Source organism: Podarcis pityusensis (assembly GCF_964106645.2).
Source record: "Podarcis pityusensis genome assembly, chromosome: 5".
NCBI classification, from domain to species: domain Eukaryota; kingdom Metazoa; phylum Chordata; class Lepidosauria; order Squamata; family Lacertidae; genus Podarcis; species Podarcis pityusensis.
The window spans coordinates 55,167,130-55,185,306 of NC_138032.1; the positions used below are offsets into that span (position 1 = coordinate 55,167,130).

Here is an 18,177-nt window from a genome sequence, read left to right on the forward strand (position 1 = left end):
TGCATCTTGGCAGCTTGTCTCTTTGACTTTCTGTTTAAGTGCTGTATCTGGAACTCTCAGTCCTCTCATCCATGCTGGTTCCCCACTCCCATTATAAAAAGAAGTCAGAGGCTTAACACGGTAGCAAGCGGGGTGCATTTGCTCTCAATGATCCTCAGTCACAGTTTTGTTGCATATAGAATAGACCAGACACAAATTTGCCCTAGGATGACTCTATCCTAGGCTGCTCCTAATTTCCATTATTTATCTTGCCATTCTGCCAACAAGTTTATGGTTCTCCCACTTCCCAACTCACAGCAACCAGTGGTGTAGGAAGGGGGATGCGGGGGCTGTAGACCATCCCGGGTGTCATCAATGAGGGGGTGACAAAATGGCCAACCAGCTGGGAGGCAGGCGGGCCACTTCCTCGGTGCCAGCACTCAGCTCCAAGGCACTACCATCCTGAACTGGGGGTGGCTGGCATCAGCTTGGGGAACCGTGGGGAGGGGGGGCAAAGCCTGACTCCATCCCACTGGAGATGTGAGGCGGGGGCGAACTTGGAAGCGGAACCTTCCACAGGAAAACACAACACACACAAGCAGGCACCCTGCAGCAGTGAGTATCTTTCAAAACACAAGCAAAGCAATGAGGGGGGTGCCAGAAGGGCGCAACAGCCTCCGCTCAGGGCTGGGGTCGCTCCAGCGGTGGTGGGGGTTGGCTACGCAATGCCTTTGTTCTCTGCTGCTTGCCCCTCCCACCCCAGGCATGTTGGAGTCATGTTCCGCCGCTGACAGCAACCTCCTATCGGTCCCAAACAGCATAGTCAATGGTCAGGGATGATGTACTCCAGTGACATCTGGATGCCACCCCAATGTCTTCTACATAGTCAGGAACCTGGATTGTGGCCGGATTCCTAATTGCATATACAGACCCCATGTACATTCTCCCTTTCTGTTGAATGTGCAGCCAGAGGATGGGACAGACTCAGTGGATACTTGGAGACTGGGGGCAGGACCCTTGACCATGATTTAACTCCTCCATATGTTTGCATGCCCTGCTGCTACCCATTATATATTGCCTTTGAACACTGAATAGATCTATCTTATTTTCCATACATTTGTTTGATTGTTTTTCAAATAATTTGCATTAGGGACCACCAATATTTTGCAGTGCTTAATCTAATACGTCACATACATATTACAAAAATAGGTACTTCCCTCTGTTTGTCTGGAAGCTGCTGGCAAATAATTAATTTCATCTGGGTAGACCACTGAGCTTCCATTCAGAAGACAGAGCCTTTACATAACGCATACTCTGAAATTATATGCAGGGCAAAGTCTGACTCACCAGAAGTTTGTCACGCATTACCCAGCTCAGATTATCTGCCTCTGGATAAGGACATAATTTAGCTGAACATTGCTTGTTCTAAAAGTAAAACTGAGTTAAGTCTAACACTAAAGAGCACCCTGAATTTTGTCTAGGATGATATGAAAAACGCTAAGGAAAGGCCAGAGTTTAAGCAAAGGTGTTGGATTAAGGCAACGTGAAAAAATTGTTTTACTAGATTTATATCAGCTCTTGAGGCCAGTTTCTGGCTCTCACAGCTACAATTCACAACGGTGAATACACTTCTGCTGGGTTTTTCATTTTTATTCTCATTAGGAGTGTTGCAAACTGTATCAACCTCATCCAATGGTGTGGTTTCTCCTCCCTCAGCTGACAAGCTGTTATCAGTACAGGAAGTGATTAAGCAGAATTTCTCCATACAGATAGAAGAAGAGTTATCAGCTTTGGCCTGTTTTCTTTCTGGAAGGTCGAAGTTAGGGGCTTACAAGAGCTGAATGATCTGAACAGAAAGGCTCTTGCTGGATGCAGAGGTGAAAAATTGCTCTAAATCTAGGAAGAAATAAAGCCTCCAGGGACAGCAATGATCTAGATGTCAGGAAATAAACATTGTGGGGAGTGGGTTGAAATGAACCTGAGCTAACTAGGAAAAAGTGATTCAGAGGACTAGTATAATCTACTGAGATAGCCAGAATGGCACATTGGACCTTTGAACAGGAGTAACAGAGATGCACAGCCTTTCCCTCTCACAATCTTGGTATAATATGGACGGAGTGCAAGAGCCTGTGACTTTATTCTTTGAGAAATGAAAACTGTAACCATCACAGGTCCTATATGGTTGTTCCTCTCCACATACCTGCAATCATGTGGTGGTAGAGAACAAGGCCACACCCACTAGCTTTGCCCCATAGGAGCCAACTCCTAGGGGCCAAGGTCCCTTTGCCCCCTAATAAAATATTTAAGGGGGTCGGGGGCACCCAAGCTGATGGGCATTGCCATTCAAATGGTCTGTGTGTGCCCATGTCATGTTATTGATTATGTGGAGTGGAGCTTACCTGCTCCCCCCCATATTTTATTCAAGTTGGCACCTCTGCTCTGCCCCCTCTGTGTCATCCCCACCACCATTGTCTATGTGTTGGGGGGGGGGGAGTTTGCTGTATGCACTTAGGCTTTCCCCGTGACTGGGAATCCTGATCGTGCAGGGATCCCAGCTTCAGGGAGATGGTATGTACATACAATAAGCTCTTCGTTACAGACATTCCCTACACACCCACAATGTATGGGCAGCATTAGGGTGGGGTCAGTGAGGAACAGAAAGAACATATGTCACAATTGCCTGGGGGGAATGCCCATATAAGGTTATAATACCCAAGGAAGAGAAGTTTAGGCAAAAAAAAAATATTTAGAGCTAATGGAAGAAGCAGAGACTGAACATTAGTTCCAAATAAAACTTCTGCCTAAACCTCTCTCTCTTGTGAGGTTCTTCCAATTAATAACTGTTGAAGGAATTAACAATTTTAACCGATATTTTCCATGATTTGTTAATAAGGACAAAACTGTACATCCTGATATTATAAATGATTTGTTTATAATCATTGTTTATAAAACTATAATATATAATTTGTTTATAGTTGCAGTTGGGTTAGCATGTACGCAGCCTATATGGCAGCAGGGGACTGTCACCTCACACTTTCCAATGTAATTTTCCATCACTTTTCTCATAGGACCTTTTGTAAAGTGATAAAAGTGATAGGATAATTGTACCCTGAAAATATGGATAGCAACCAAATTTTGTGTGAATAAACATCCCACCTGAAAGCACCCTAAGAATAAAAGCCCTAATGGTTAAAAGCGACACCGAGGGTAAAAATTGAAAAGCAAAATCTGAAAAAATGTTCAAACATTTAAATTCAAATCCTGACTTTTCGCCGAAATTTGAATTGGTGCAAAATACTTTCAAATCTTCACTCCTCTCACATTCTCAGCCTGCCACTTTGGTCATGTAAATTGGAGTTTACTCATCCACCATCCCCAGTGGGGAATTTGTGGTCCTCCAGATACTGGTGAAGTCCACGCCCCATCATCTCCAGAATAGCCAATGGTCAGGGATGATGGGAACTGTAGTCCAACCAACATCTTAAGAAGTACAGGTTTCCCATTCCTACCTGATCTTAGAACACAAATACGTTCCTCACTTTTGAAGGCCAATGCTTTTGAGGGCAGACTCTAGTCCAAATCGATTTTTAGCAAGTTTTGACAGAATGCCATTTAATTCAAGAAGCATTAATTTTAACCATTTATCTCACATAGTCCCTGTTTGAAAAGAGAGAGAGAGAAACATAAAGCTAATTACTCTATTATGTATTATGAGGTCTGGGTGTGTAAAACTTTCACACCAGAAGTGTCTTATTTTGCTAACTGCTTGAACATTAAACTTGAACAGAAAGGAATTGTTCCCATGACTCATATTTTTCATCATTTGGTCATTAAATTGTGATGGATATAAACCTATAAAGTACCTAAACTGAACCTTTTAACAATCCATGAGCAATACTATCATTTTTTTAATAGAACTCGCTGACCGTGCCTTTCTCAGATGCCATTTGTCACTTTCAGTGGGCAATAATCAATAACTTGGCTTTGAAATAAATAATATAGCAGTCGCAATATATTATCTTTCAGGCTGGCCTTATACTAACCACAAAACAGGGTCTGGGAAGATGAGAAGTTTAGGTAAATGTTAAAAATGGAATGACACTGAGAAGAAGAGCTAAATGAATGAGTGGACAAAGCCTAATCCTTTCTTATCCTAATCCTTTCTTCCCACTTTTGTCCCATTTTGTCATGTCATTGAGCATGTTGCATGCTCCTTGTGGTGGTTGGAAAGTTTGCATCGTATTCACGTTTTTCAGTTAGGTCATGCATTTACCCAAATAGTTGGTGCAGGTTCCAGAATGTCTGAGCGACTTCAGATTATCTAATCTCCACTTAACTATAGTTGTGCTAGATGATCTTTGTGGTCCCTTCCAACTCTACAATTCTATGTTTCTATTAATTACGCTCCCCGCATCAGTCTCCCCACTCAAGTGAAACAAAGGCATTTACATCCTCCTCCACCATTCTGCCTCACATTCTTTGTACTTCTCTCTTTAGAACAAAAGTGGGGTTTCAGGTCCTAGCGCCCAATGAAATATGGGCATGTTTAAGAGGATGTGTTCAGTGTAGAAGAGGTTGACTCAGTGCAAACAGGAATTAAGCAAGCAAAACAAACAGTCTTGAATTATTGAGGGGATGTTTACTGAGTTCTTGCATGGGTGACATAGGAGGTACTGCCAGGCACACCAGTGCCCACTGGCACTGTGTTGGAGATCCTACTACACACATGAGAACTAATCCTGGCAACCATCAAGTTCCAAACTAATGCTGTGTTAGGTGTAATTTCTCTACGCTGGACTCTGGTTTCCAAATCTTTTAGATATACAGTGGTACCTTGGGTTAAGAACTTAATTCATTCTGGAGGTCCATTCTTAACCTGAAACTGTTCTTAACCTGAGGTACCACTTTAGCTAATGGGGCCTCCTGCTGCCGCAGCTCCACTGGAGCACGATTTCTGTTCTCATCCTGAAGCAAAGTTCTTAACCCGAGGTACTATTTCTGGGTTAGCAGAGTCTGTAATCTGAAGCATCTGTAACCTGAAGTGTCTGTAACCCAAGGTACCACTGTAATATGTTAGATACAGCAGCTTGTGTAAAACAACTTCTCAGTCAAGTGACAACATTGTTGTGGCTGTGATACAGCAAGTGTTCTTTCTGCCTGCCAATCAGAAAAGTTTGTAAACAGTCATCATATTGATTAGAATATACAGAATTCATTAAACTGTGTAGACAAGCTCACAGAGTTAAGTTGCTTGGTGGAAAACGCAAAGTCATTGTAAGGCTGCCTCTGATTTGGTTCACAAGAGATAGTGAACCAGTGAAGATCTAGAAGACTGGAGCTTTCTGCACTGTTGAATTCAGTACTTCACTCAGTAGATGCAAGTACTTTGTTACTTCAACAAATATCACAAAACAGCTTTAAAGCATTGCTAGACCATCAAAGATCTTGGATGTGATCTTTATCACCGAATGTCACCATCTCTATTGCCACATGAAGCACAGTCAATAGCCTTGTTATATAGGAGTGGGGAAAGGATATCCTTGCTGTTACTTGCAACTTTGGTAAAAATGGCTGGTTAAGTGATCCTGGGCTGGTGAAGTTGTACACAGTCTCTTCTTCAGAAAACTCTACTAGCACCCTGGATCAAACTATTTAGTTTTGGTAAGCCAAAGAGAAGCACTACACTCTCACATGTGAAACTTCAGTAATTTCAATTCTGGGTGTTTCAAATTCACTGTGGGTCCACTGTGTAAGTCAAGGTCAATGTCACCATGCGTAAATAGAACTCTTGTTTATTCAAACTTCTGATTATTGTTTTTCTAACCTCCCGCAGGCAATTCAGATAAGTAAAGCTGTACTATGTTTAATATTTATAAGGCTGCAAGAGAACAGTGGGGAACCCTTAATTACAATGGAAATGGAGATTATGTACTTAAATATACTGGAGAAAGGCTTGAATCACAGCAACATTTATTATAAATAACATCCCCCTATACAAGTCTAAAAATAATCTCCTTAATGCTCGTGTGTGTGCATGTGTTTGATATTAAAAATGACTGATTTAAAGGAATGTGCTTCACCTTCTTTGCCAAGTAAGAAGGTTTGGTTCCAGTATGCTCAGGCTTAAATGCTGCCAGTATTTCATGTTCGGATAGTCATAAAGTTAAAGGTTAATAGGCTGTACAAATGACAGAGTTTAAAGGGGAAAATGAGCACCGGGAAGATCTCTAGTACTTAGGCAACATTTTAAAAATGAAGCTTAGCTTCATTGTAATATCTTCTCTCATGATGTTGATCATTAGTGAGAATAATTCTATTTGCATAAGCAATTTCTTTGCCTATAGCCCATCTCCGCTTATTTTGAGGGTAATTGTGACACATACTGACTCATAAGCCTTTGACACACACCGACTCATAATCGTGCTCAGTGACATAACAATCTGCTGCCCTGGAAAATGTAACAGTGCAAATGTAAAATGGTGGCCTCTGTGCAATGATGAAGGGCAAGTAGATGTTGTAAATGGAGGAATCTTTTCATACTAGAAAATGAGACTGGCATGGATAAAAGAATAAGAAAAAAACCATTACATGCTAAAACCATGTGCAGTGAGATCCTAAGCAAGCCTACTCTGAAGTAAGCCCCACTGAGTTCAATTAAATATATTCCATTGTTAACATGCATAGAACTGTAGCCTTCTTTAACAGTCTAAGATTTGATTAGAGGCTTTCAGCTGCTGTGATTTTAAGAAATAATTGTGATCTAAACTAAGTTACAGTTAGTTGCAATCTGTGTTATCTTGGAATGCAGGGGCAGATGGGGCTCATCAACCTGGCAAGGTAGCCCATCTAGGAAAAAGGAAACTTTGATCCTAAACATCTGCTGTCTTGCAGTTAAACTAATTTGTGAGAAATCCTTTGGAACCCTGAGGAACAATTTGTACCCGCTGCTTTGTGAAATATCTCCCAGAGAAGAAGAGGCTAAGGATTAAACCCTACACAAATCCAGAGTGGAATCCCTAAGGCAGTTGGATGGTGTCTTGTATGCCTCCTTCTGCCAACTCCTGCAGCCCAGCTGGCGCCAGATGTATTGCTTTGCTTTGGACCACACCAAGAGGGGAGTCTTGTCATCTGGGCAGCCCAGGATCTCCATACACACTGCCCAGGCTTGCACCCTGGGGAGGTCACTGCAAATACAGCAAAAACTATGTGGGAGGTACCAGCTACAAGTTATAAGTTCAACCTGATTGGCGTAAGGTACAAGTACTACAGGTTGTCTTCATTGGTGGGAGAGATCATTGTGTCTCACTGGTCAGCTATGGCTTAAGCGGGGCAGCCCTTGGTCAACCCATAGCAGTGACCAGAAGAATGACCACTGGGAAGAGCACAGAGAGAAGATATGTCATGGTGCATCTGCAGCAGCACAACCAGAGACCTTCATCTGTCCCAGCTGGAACCAAACATGTCTATTCCACATCAGTCTCTGAAGCCACAGCAGGTACTGCAACCTTCCAACAGTTTGACTTCACGCCCAAAGGTGCACACTTTCATTGTCTCCCGAGGCAGACAGATGCCAACAACAAGTATACTAATTCAAGAAATAGGATGCAACATAGTTTTAATGAGAAATCCCTGTTTGTTTCTTAATTCTGCCCTCAGGATCCTTTTCTTAATTTGTATGGTACCAGTCTAGACATTTTCATGGTCCTTGAAATCACTGGAAATGTTCCAACACCAGAGTAGCTAACCTGTGGCCCTCTAAATGTTGTTAGACTCTCACTTCCATCAGCCCCAGTCAAAATGGCCAACGATCAGAAATAATGGGAGTTGTAGTCCAGGGACAACTGGAGGATCAAAGGTTAGTCACCACACTGGTTAACCACACCCTCTCTTGCTTTGTAGTCTTGAACGGATTTGTCATTGCAGGGAACTTTATGGGGGAAGAGCAGAAACTTGGGACATCTCAGCACACTCACCAAACTACCGGTATTCCCATGATTCTTTTTGGAAGCTGTAACAATTAAAACAATGGTTTGTTTCTGGTAAAGGATAGAGACGGCCCCTTTGATACTTGAGCATGATAAGTACTTAACTGGGTTGTCCCAAACTAGTTGCTTATTTTACCTTTCCAAGATTTAATTGACGTAGCTGGAAGTCAGGATCAGAGTGAAGAATAAGGCAATCTGTGGCAATTTCCAACTATTCAGGGCCTTGAATGCACTGTCAGGAAAAGTGTACCCAAGAAGCCCACACAATTTTGGAGTTTCCACAATTGTGTCAATTCCTGAAACTAACTTAAAAGGTTGCACCGGAGTTCTCTTTAAGCGAGCGGAACAGATCAATCTTATCACCATCTCTATGAATTTTAAATAATAGCCACTTTTCTTTTCTTCCTTGGCTAACTGTTGCATGTTCAGAAGCTTTCCTTTTACAACGTCATATTTCTTCCTTCTTTAATAGAAATTACTTTAATGGACAAGATGATGTTAAAATTTTGATTTAAATGTACTTGGGCACAGTGGGAACATCAGTATTTTTATATTTAGCCTTCAAAAGCTCAAGAAATTGTGTTCTCATTCTTGGCAGGAGCAACTTTGCCCCACCTCTCCTAGAAGAAAGAGACTCAGGTTGATTCCTTCTTTTGAGAGGGGGATAAGTAGATCACATGTGGCCAGAGTGGCCAATGAGCAGGGAGGGTTAGCCAGCTATTTAAGGCTGACTCCATCCCTCTTCACCTGGTTATCCTCACAGGCTTGATTCCCTTAGGGTCAGGCCTGCACAGCCAGCAGGACCTGGGTACACCGGCTAAGCTTCATTTACCCAAGGCTCACTTAACAAAGACAGGAAGTTTTCTTCCAGTCCTCAGCTGGGAGGCAAATCACCTGCTGGTTTACTTGGCCAGGGGGAGGGATACTTCACTCTCATGTTTCCATTGATTCCCCCTGCCTGCACATATTTATTTGGCTAATTGCAGATCCTCCAATTTGTTTTGTATCATTATCATTATTTATATAATGATTTTTCCCCTGACAGGAACTCAAGACAGCTTACAGATAAAATAAGGACAGTTAAAAACATAGATATAGTAATAATTAATTAATATACCCTTGTTGCCACATAAAAAGTTGTCCTGAGTCTTCTTTCTAGGTATGGGGGCAACATATCTATGTATATGATCCAACAGGAAAGGGAAAATCTGGTTGCCATATTTACTTCATGTGCCATCAGGAAAATATGATGTTGGCACAGGCAGCTATGTTGCTGCTTAACTGCAGTTTATATCCAAGTGCACTTACATTTACCATTGATTTAAATGGAGGGCTAGTTGATCCATCTCTCCAGCCTTCAACCCAGGTAGCTATATAGAGGTATGATATTGTCTGTCATGTTTTTGACCTTGAGAGAATAGACATAAACATATCTGAGCTACCAGTAATAGTTGGAGAATGCTGGTTGTCATGGGGGTGACTTACTCCTGATTTGCCATAATGTCAATGTGCCATTTAAATATGAATTAAGATGATGTCGCCTAGCATCCCTGGACACCTTTGCAACTCATTAGTGTTGCAGCTTTTTCAAAAAATAAGAAACTAACATTCTAAATATGTTCTTTTTTTTCAAAAAGAGGCTATAACTGAAAGTTGAATGAGAAGAATGCTTTACTCTTTTATTAGTTCACTTTCTGCTATATATCTAGTCTGTATGCCAAGAAAAGTATAATCAAATGGCAAGTTATTGGTTTTTCAATAACACAGTTTTAAAAAGAGAATAAAATAGCATATCTTACCTGGCAGTATTTATGAAACAATTAATATTGCTAGTGTATTTTCCACTTCCTCAATATTTCATATGCCGTATCAGTTTTTATAAACCTCAAAAGCAGGCATAGGCAAACTCCAGCCCTCCAGATATTTGAGACTACAATTCCCATCATCCCTGACCACTGGTCCTGTTAACTAGGGAAGATGGGAATTGTAGTCCCAAACATCTGGAGGGCCAGAGTTTACCTATGCCTGCTCAAAAGACTGCAAGAAAGACTAATCTGAGAACTAACAAGACAGTGAGGCAACACTTTGGGGCAGAAATACAGCATTCATGTTGTCTTATCCAATTCTCTTACAAAATAAAATGAAGTTGTAATTCTACTGAACTTTTGGGAGATGTTTCTGAAGGCACAATTGAACACAATATCTTGTTTTTAACTCTGTAGTCTTAAAATTTATACCCATATCTGTTAAGCTTAATTCCATTCCTGTTGAGATTTATAATCCTGACATATTTCTAATTCTTTGGTTTTGCCCCCAAATGACAGAAACAATATAATGCTCTCTTGCACATAGAGAAACACATGGTGGACATGATACTGCAGCTCATAATATATGGATATTTTATTGTGGTCACCAGCCAAAAATCAACAACAACAATAAAATTATGTTTCCCCTATATATTGCATTCTAACCTGACATCCATATATGTAGGATAATGAAATTACTGTGGAGTGTGAGGAGAAGGCCTGTATTGGGTAAAGAGTTTACTTTGGTCTGGAGGTTTTTGCTTATTCCCTTTGATGTATCTCAGAAATCTTCCAAGTAAACCAGCCAAAGGACTGTTCTGGGATTAGTAGAGTGACCTGGTCGCTGTCCATGGTACTGAAAACCAAAGCTAAGTCATTCTTGTTTGTTTTATTGTGAAGTAGGTGCTCTTTCATAGCCTCCCTTGCAACCTCATTTAGCCAAGACTGATGAGGCAACAGCACACTGTAAATGTTACTGCAAGAAGCTATTCAGTTCAGTTTGTTTCTCTGGAGTCTGTATGGTGGCGATTGCACACTACTTGTATCTTCACTTTATTTCACCTGCACATACATAACGGTAGTATTTCGGATTTGCAAATCGAAGCCTTGATGCAACTGATTCCATTTATCCAGGGGCATCCTTTAATCTTAAATTCAGCAGCTCCTTTGGCATTACTAAGGTATGTGATATAAATCAGATATGAGAGCCCTTTTAAGAAACTGATTTTTGGCTCAATGGACCGTAACCACTTTGAAATCAATGATTATTTAGGAACTCTTAAAACTGTAGATAATTTAGCTGCTGCACACACACATATTGGTTCTATTTTCTTCTTATTGGTTTACATGTGAATAATCTATATTTGTCTGGGTCTCTCCTACACAGGTGGTTGAGTATGGATTATAGCAATTCTCCTTTTTTAATACAGCAGGCAGAGCTGTAAAAGATTTCAGCACCATCCCCACCCTTAGAAAGAGACTTAAAGGGCAAAGTTGGAGAGTTTGGTGTTGCAGTTCTACTCAATTTCAGTGGAATGCGAGGAGGTTAAGCATCATGTGAAAGGGCCCTGGCATTTTGCAACGTAATAATTATCATATATTATTTTTCTCTTCACATCTCTAGAAGCCTTGTGACTATGTTTGTTTCTTGACACATGGTATCAAGCTTTCTAGCTCAGGATCAGATAGCTGCTCTAGAATTCGAAGGAGATCCACTTTTAAACTTAAAAGTGCCTCTAGTTCTTGTTGCTATAGACCCTATAATATAGAGCAGTAGGTGGGTTGTGCTTCCTCATGGAAAGCCCGGCTGAGGGTGGTGGTATCACATTGCAGTAGTGGGTGGGGCCAAAAGCAACACTGGACAGAGTATCAATTGTTACTCTTACTTTTGTACAGCAGGCTACATTTCTATACACAAACACAAAAAGCCCATGGGGAAGGTATAGAAGAGGACTAGTGAGAGGTGTGACCTGGGTGCATATGGCTAGGAAAGAGTTCTGAGAGTCAGACGGAGGAGGACGGAGGACCACATTTGACCCCCAGACTTGTGGTTCCCCATCCCTGCTATAGAGTCAAAACTTGTAAGAGTGGGAAACTTCAATTAAAATATTTGAAAACAAGGAGATATGTGTAGGGCTTCCAGTGGGCAGGGAACAGATTTAATAAAAATTAATTTTATAATTTCCCATGAATAATATTACACATTTCCAAAGTGTTATATCTGGACTTTACATAGGACTGTGGCTTCCATGGAAATGGGGTCTCCAATATGGCACCCTCAGGTTCCCTGCCCCTGTCTTTTTATTTTTTCATTTTAGTTTTGTTTAATTGATGTTGTTCAGGTGGGAGGAAATCTCTGGGGGGGGGGGTTGCAAGTGTTGTCAGGTATTTTGGGCTATGTTTTATTTGGTTTTAGGAATGTATGTGTTTTGCCTGTTCGAGGAGACTGGTGAGGGGCTGAGCATCATCAGTTTTTCTTCTGTGAAATTGGTTCTTTGTGGTGCCCACAGCAGTTTGTTTTTTTTAGATTTCCAGGTGTACCCTCAAGCCAAAAAGATTATGGTCTTCTGACATTAAGCATTACAGCTGGGACCATAAACCATACTTCTACTATTATAATCTCAGGAAACCATAGGTAGAGTATTAATATGGAATGAGTACCTTCTAATTATGTTGGTAACAATCTTTGGTCCTTCTGTTCAAACTTACTGGAGAACCTACTGGTTGGGGTTAACCTACAATTACCTCCTTCCATAAGGTAGGGTCTGCTCTATCCCTCCTTCTCTGAAGATAGAATGATAGAAACAAGGAACAGAGTCTTTTGGGAGGTGACACCTTCATTATGCCCTCCAAGCCTTCTTGGTATCATCACTTAATATCCCCACTTGGCCACCTAATGACAGGCACACAGACCAGTTTCAGACACAGCCATAGAGAAATCCTTTCCCAGTACAGTAAAGGGAGCAGTCAACACTAAATCAGCAGAAGAAACTATCCCAAACAGTGCATTTACACAATTGATCCTTGTGAACATTATCCAATTAATTATGGGTTGTAAAATAGTAATAAAATAATTCTTGTTTAAATCCAATGTTATGTGCAGTTCTACAAACACTAATTAGGGAACAAATATTATTGATGCATGTGAAAGCTTAGAGGAAATTTTTAAAATGCAGATTCAATCTGTTGCTGTTCTGTCACTTTCAACACACCATTGTGGAGTGGGAGAGCCATTCTGTAACAAAGGCAGTTTCCTGGATTTGTGCAGTGCAGCATAATTCAGCCAAACATAATCATCCCATCCCATCCTTGAAATGGGAGTTAGTTGCAATGATTTTAAAATGCCATTCATTTTAAAGGGACATTAAATCTGACGTGTGTTCTATTCTAAGGTTGGGAAACCCATAGGCCCTCCAGATATTTCTGGGCTCCAATTCCCATCAGACCCAGCCAGGAAGGCCAGTGGTCATGGGTGACCACCATCTGAAGGACCACAAGTTCTCTGCCCATGTTCTGTGTCCTTCCATGGGAGCACCTGGGGGTTAGGAGCTCACATAGCCTGTCCACTGAAGAGCTGAGAAGGAGAGTGGCTGCTGAATCCTCTCCCTCCCATTCCAAATAAAGGTGAGATGACTTGCTACACGCCTGGAAGAAGAAGGGGATAATGGAGAGGGCTCTACAATGTGTTATGAGAATCCTGTCCACATATGCAGCTCTGCACTGGCCTCCCACAGGAGGGGTGGATAAAGTAATTTGCCCTGACAAAATGTAGTTGCTAGCTAAGCTCAATTCAAATCCAAGGAATTCAACCTGAAATCCTCAATCCACTTGCCTGAGATTAAGACACACTCTGTGACTTGCTCCTGAATAAACCTGCCTAGAATTGACGTCTTGGTCATGATTAACTTTTGGTGGATTGTGCCCTACATGAGTAACAGTTACCAAGGAATTAAGAGTAGGAGAAGATATGTATATATGCAGTAGTAACTGGGTTTTTTTACTCCAGGCATCATGGGAAATATTATTTTCTTTATTCCTTTTATTTATAAAGCATTAATTGGTATTGAATTCATTTGATAAAGCCACATGCCACACTTCAGATCTCGCAGACGTCATACAGATGAGCAAGACTCTTCCACTGTAAAATAGATGTATGACTTTTCTCTAATCTCCTTTACTGGTACAGCCATCTAATGCACACAACTTGGCAATACAAGGTACCTCAGCAATATTTATTGCAGCATTCTGTGTAAGTAGTCCTCATTCTGGTGTCTTCTATTACTCACTGTGTTCTAAAAAAAAGTTATCTCAATTGAAAAATATATGATCAATGTTATTAGTGTAATCCATTCATAGCTTTATAGACCCCAAGTCTTTCAGGGAGTGTCATAAATCTTCAGGATGACCCTGGTAGGCAGGAGTTTGCTTCACAGCTGTGATTCAATGGATGGCTTTAAAAAATCACAGTGCTAGACAGCTCCCTGTTAGATGAGAAAATCTGGAGACATTTGATCCAGCTCAATTCAACAACCCTAAATCCAAATCATGAAAATACAGAACCAATTACTTCACTCGGTTTTTGCCAAATATGCACTGCTTTGCAATGCTTAATATTGAGTTACATGTGTAAACAACTGTGGATTTCCTATACCCACAATAAACTCTTTTGGTAATAGCATGAAATGAAACATTCAGATCCAGATATCACTTAAATCGAATGAGTTAGGAGAAATTTAACTGTATGAATGAGTGCATATATATTTGTTACCAGTCCCTGAGTGGCACTGGATTAATATGCATCTGGCTTTCTTTTCAAACACAGAATTTAAACCATCTAACTGCTATTGCACACACTCAAATGAGCATGATTGCATGTGTGGATTTCTCACAGTTTTAAAATATATCTCTGCCCCTTCTTTTGGCTTTTCAACTTCACCTTGACACCACTTTTCTGGGTTTAATACCTCCTCTTCAGCCACCTCACCCAAGGTATGCTGTGAAGGTCCACAAAGCCACTACTTTGGTGACACTAAACAGGTATGGATCTGATCTTTGCCTGAATGGGAATCACCTGTATGGCACCTTGGGATCCATGGTGGAAGAAAGATGGTATAGAAAGGGAAGACAGTTAATAAAAGTATTCTGTTAATGATATTCTGCTGTGTGTTGTTTGGCTTGCTTACTTGAATCACCTAGATTGCTTTGTGCAACAATCTATTTATAATGCAACTTGATGCCTTTTTTTATTCAAACAGCAATCCCATCACATACTGCTTTTGACAGTACCTTCAGCGGCATGTGAGGGGACACTGGGGAACATACCCCACCCAAAACAAGTCCTCTTGGGTATATAAAATTTAGTTCTGCAAGGTTTGAGGTGGGTGAGTGGGATGATGGTTACAGGGCACGATTGTTGTTTTCCTGCCAGGGACTTTGTACGTTTCCCAACAGCATAAAAAGTAGGAAAATCAATAGCTGAAGCTTTCCATCACAGCATCTTCAAGCTGGGAAAAGTTTCCCCATGGTGAATTTCCATCATGAAGCTGTTAAAGGCAAACATTCACAACTTGTATAAAATAGATTAGGAAGGCTTCCCATAATTTCCTTCTGTTCAGAGGGGAAAGTGGCTTGCATTTTTAGCAGCACCTGGAGAGTATGTAAGTAAATAAAAAATGGACTGGATAAAATATTAAACTAGAATTTTAAATAACACTGGAATCCTAAACATACTTACTAAGAAATCTAAATTATTTAAACAAATGTAAATTATTCCTGAGTGGATATATTTGGGATTGGATTGGAGCATTCATGTGAAATATGTATATGAAGCCTGGGGTCTTATCATTTGCCTCCCCCCACAAAATAGTAAAGTTTGCAAGGGCCACCATTTCCCAGTTAACTATATATGCTGTATATATAGTAACATTTTAACTTGCAGTATGTCAGTCCTCTCATTTTGTTAACCTTCTGTTGTACAGGGATTATGTACAGTAGTAGTAGCTTTGCTTGAAAATGTCTACATTTTAGGGTCCAGCAACTCACTACTAGAGCTTTTAGGAATTCACTGTTTAGTATATTTGAATGGACTTATGACATCCATTTTTAAAGTAAAAGCAAACAGCTTGCACTGACCAGATAGGAATAATCTGCAGACAAACATGTGGAGAAACAATGTACCTCTGTCCTTTTCTCCTCTCTTTCCACAAAACAAAACCAACCTACCATCCACAAAACTTGCGCACTTAAATTTCACATATCCAAGGGGGGTTTAGGGAACATATCCCACAATCAATGTTCCAAGACATGCCTCTGAAGGTACATTCAAAAGCATCATGTGATGGGACTGCTGTTCAAAGAGGAAGAAAGTGTCAACGCTTTCACTGGGCATGCCCAAGGCCACCTATTTGGGTAAACATCAGGCCTGACTCTACCCTTATGTCAAGGAGTCATGGGGAACCAGTGGAGCTCCAGGTATTGTTGCACTACAACTCCTATCTTCCTTTCTGGATGGGGTTGATGGAAGCTGGAGTCCATCAACAGCTGGGAAACCACAGCTTTCCCATCCCTCAACCTGAGGCAGATTATTCTGGGTGTCATGAAGGGTCAGCAGTTTGTTAGTCATTCCATTTATTATTGTTGATCCTTTACTCCCAAGGAGAAGCACTTGTGGGATTTTTTTTATTTTCTGGCCAGAGGTGGCAAACAATTCAGCTAGACCTGGGTACTAATATGCTCCTTGACTAGGGGTGCCATTTGCTGTTCTGTCTCAGGCAGCCCCAACACACTTAAAGTCTTTTATTCTGTTCATTTATTTACTGCATTTATATGCACCTCCTTTCTGCCACTAGACTCAAACCTAGCTTGGGGCCTTCTCTAGATGTTCCTTCCATTGCACATTTATGATGGTTTGTGCTCATGATGTGGTATTTGCATTCCACCACAATGGTCCCCTTATGAAATGATGGCATAAAGTTCACTGGTTCTGGTTTCTCCATCAAAGTAGTGATTTGGAACCAGACCAGGCCTTGATTTTAATAATAATAATAATAATAATAATAATAATAATAATAATAATGTTTTATGTTCTTAACAATTGCCAAATATCGCCCATACTTTCCCCCCCCAAAAAATCATTACATGCTAATCAAAACAAAATGAAAACACTCTCCCATCTAATGTGCCTTTAAAGCAAGATAAAAGAGAAGGTTTCACAGTTCACTTTTAAATTAGAGAAATACCATCCTGTCTGAGAGTTTGTAAACTGTGGTGTGTCCTCTGACTTTGGAAAGCCACCCAAGCCACCCAAGGCAGCTGATCTACTTGAATAGAAGTCTCCTTTGTCTCATTGGTTTCACTGAAATCCAAGAGCCTCAGCTTAAGTGGGTTGTGGATCTGGCTGGCAGCACTGGCTGGTCTATCTTCTCCTCCACCTCAGGCACTCTCCTTAAAGTTGCATAGATACTCAAGATCACTTAACAGCCTTTAACCATCTTGCAGTTGTTACAAGTAAGTCAGTTGAAGTATGGTAAAGAGGTAGGTTTTTCTTCCCATGCTTTCACTGGCAATATAAAGTGGAAATTAAATATATGCTGGTAAACGCAAATATATAACCAAGGAGGCCTGTTATTCTGGAATAACTATCACTGGGCACAAGGGATGGGACATAGGTGTGCAGCATTAAATGGATTCCTTTGCATGTGAATGCATACTATGTGTCAAAATATGGGGCTGAATGCCTCCAGCTTATTTGCAAAGGTGCCTTTGGTCCCTCTGGCATGACACTGTCCTTCTTGTTTTCCTGAGTGCTGAAACCTTCTAGCGATGGTGCCACACTAGAGGGCAAAGGGGGAGCTGTGCAAGTAAGTTGGGGGAAAGTGGAAGAGGTGCAAAATATCGGGATACCTTAACTTAGAATTCAAGTCATCGTGTTTACCTATATACAAATCTATGCAACTTGAACAAATCTAGTAATTGACTCAATCCATTTGAAACTTCTGCAATCAGGTTCCAGCTCTTACTGAGGGAAATGGACCCTGCCTGGAGACTTACAGTCCAAAAAGGCAGCACACAAAGGAGAAAGTCCAAAATGATCATGGAAACAGAGCAACTCCCACATGAGGAAAGGTTCAGAGAAAAGACAAGTGAGATGATGCATGACAGAGATGTTTAAAATTAAGCCTGGTATGCAGAAAGCAGAGACAGGAAAGTTTTTCTTCCTCTCTCATAACACTAGAAATTGGGGACATCCAATGAAGCTGAATGTTGGAAGACAAAGGTGGGGGGGAGTACTTCTTCACATAGTCAAGCTGTGGAATTTGTTCCCAGAAGAGGTAGCGATGGCAACCAACTTGGGTGTCTTTAAAGGGGCTTAGACAAATCCAAGGAGGGTAAGGCTATCATTGGCTATT

The 18,177-nt window shown here is 40.9% G+C and overlaps 1 long non-coding RNA gene across 1 annotated transcript; it reads left to right on the plus strand.

Moving 5' to 3' along the window:
• Nucleotides 1-6,458: 6,458 nt before the first annotated feature.
• Nucleotides 6,459-13,486, plus strand: LOC308477379. The gene is made up of 3 exons (XR_013986521.1): nt 6,459-6,613; nt 12,297-12,404; nt 13,162-13,486. It is a non-coding gene; the product is annotated as an uncharacterized lncRNA (long non-coding RNA).
• The last annotated feature ends 4,691 nt before the right edge of the window (nt 13,487-18,177 follow it).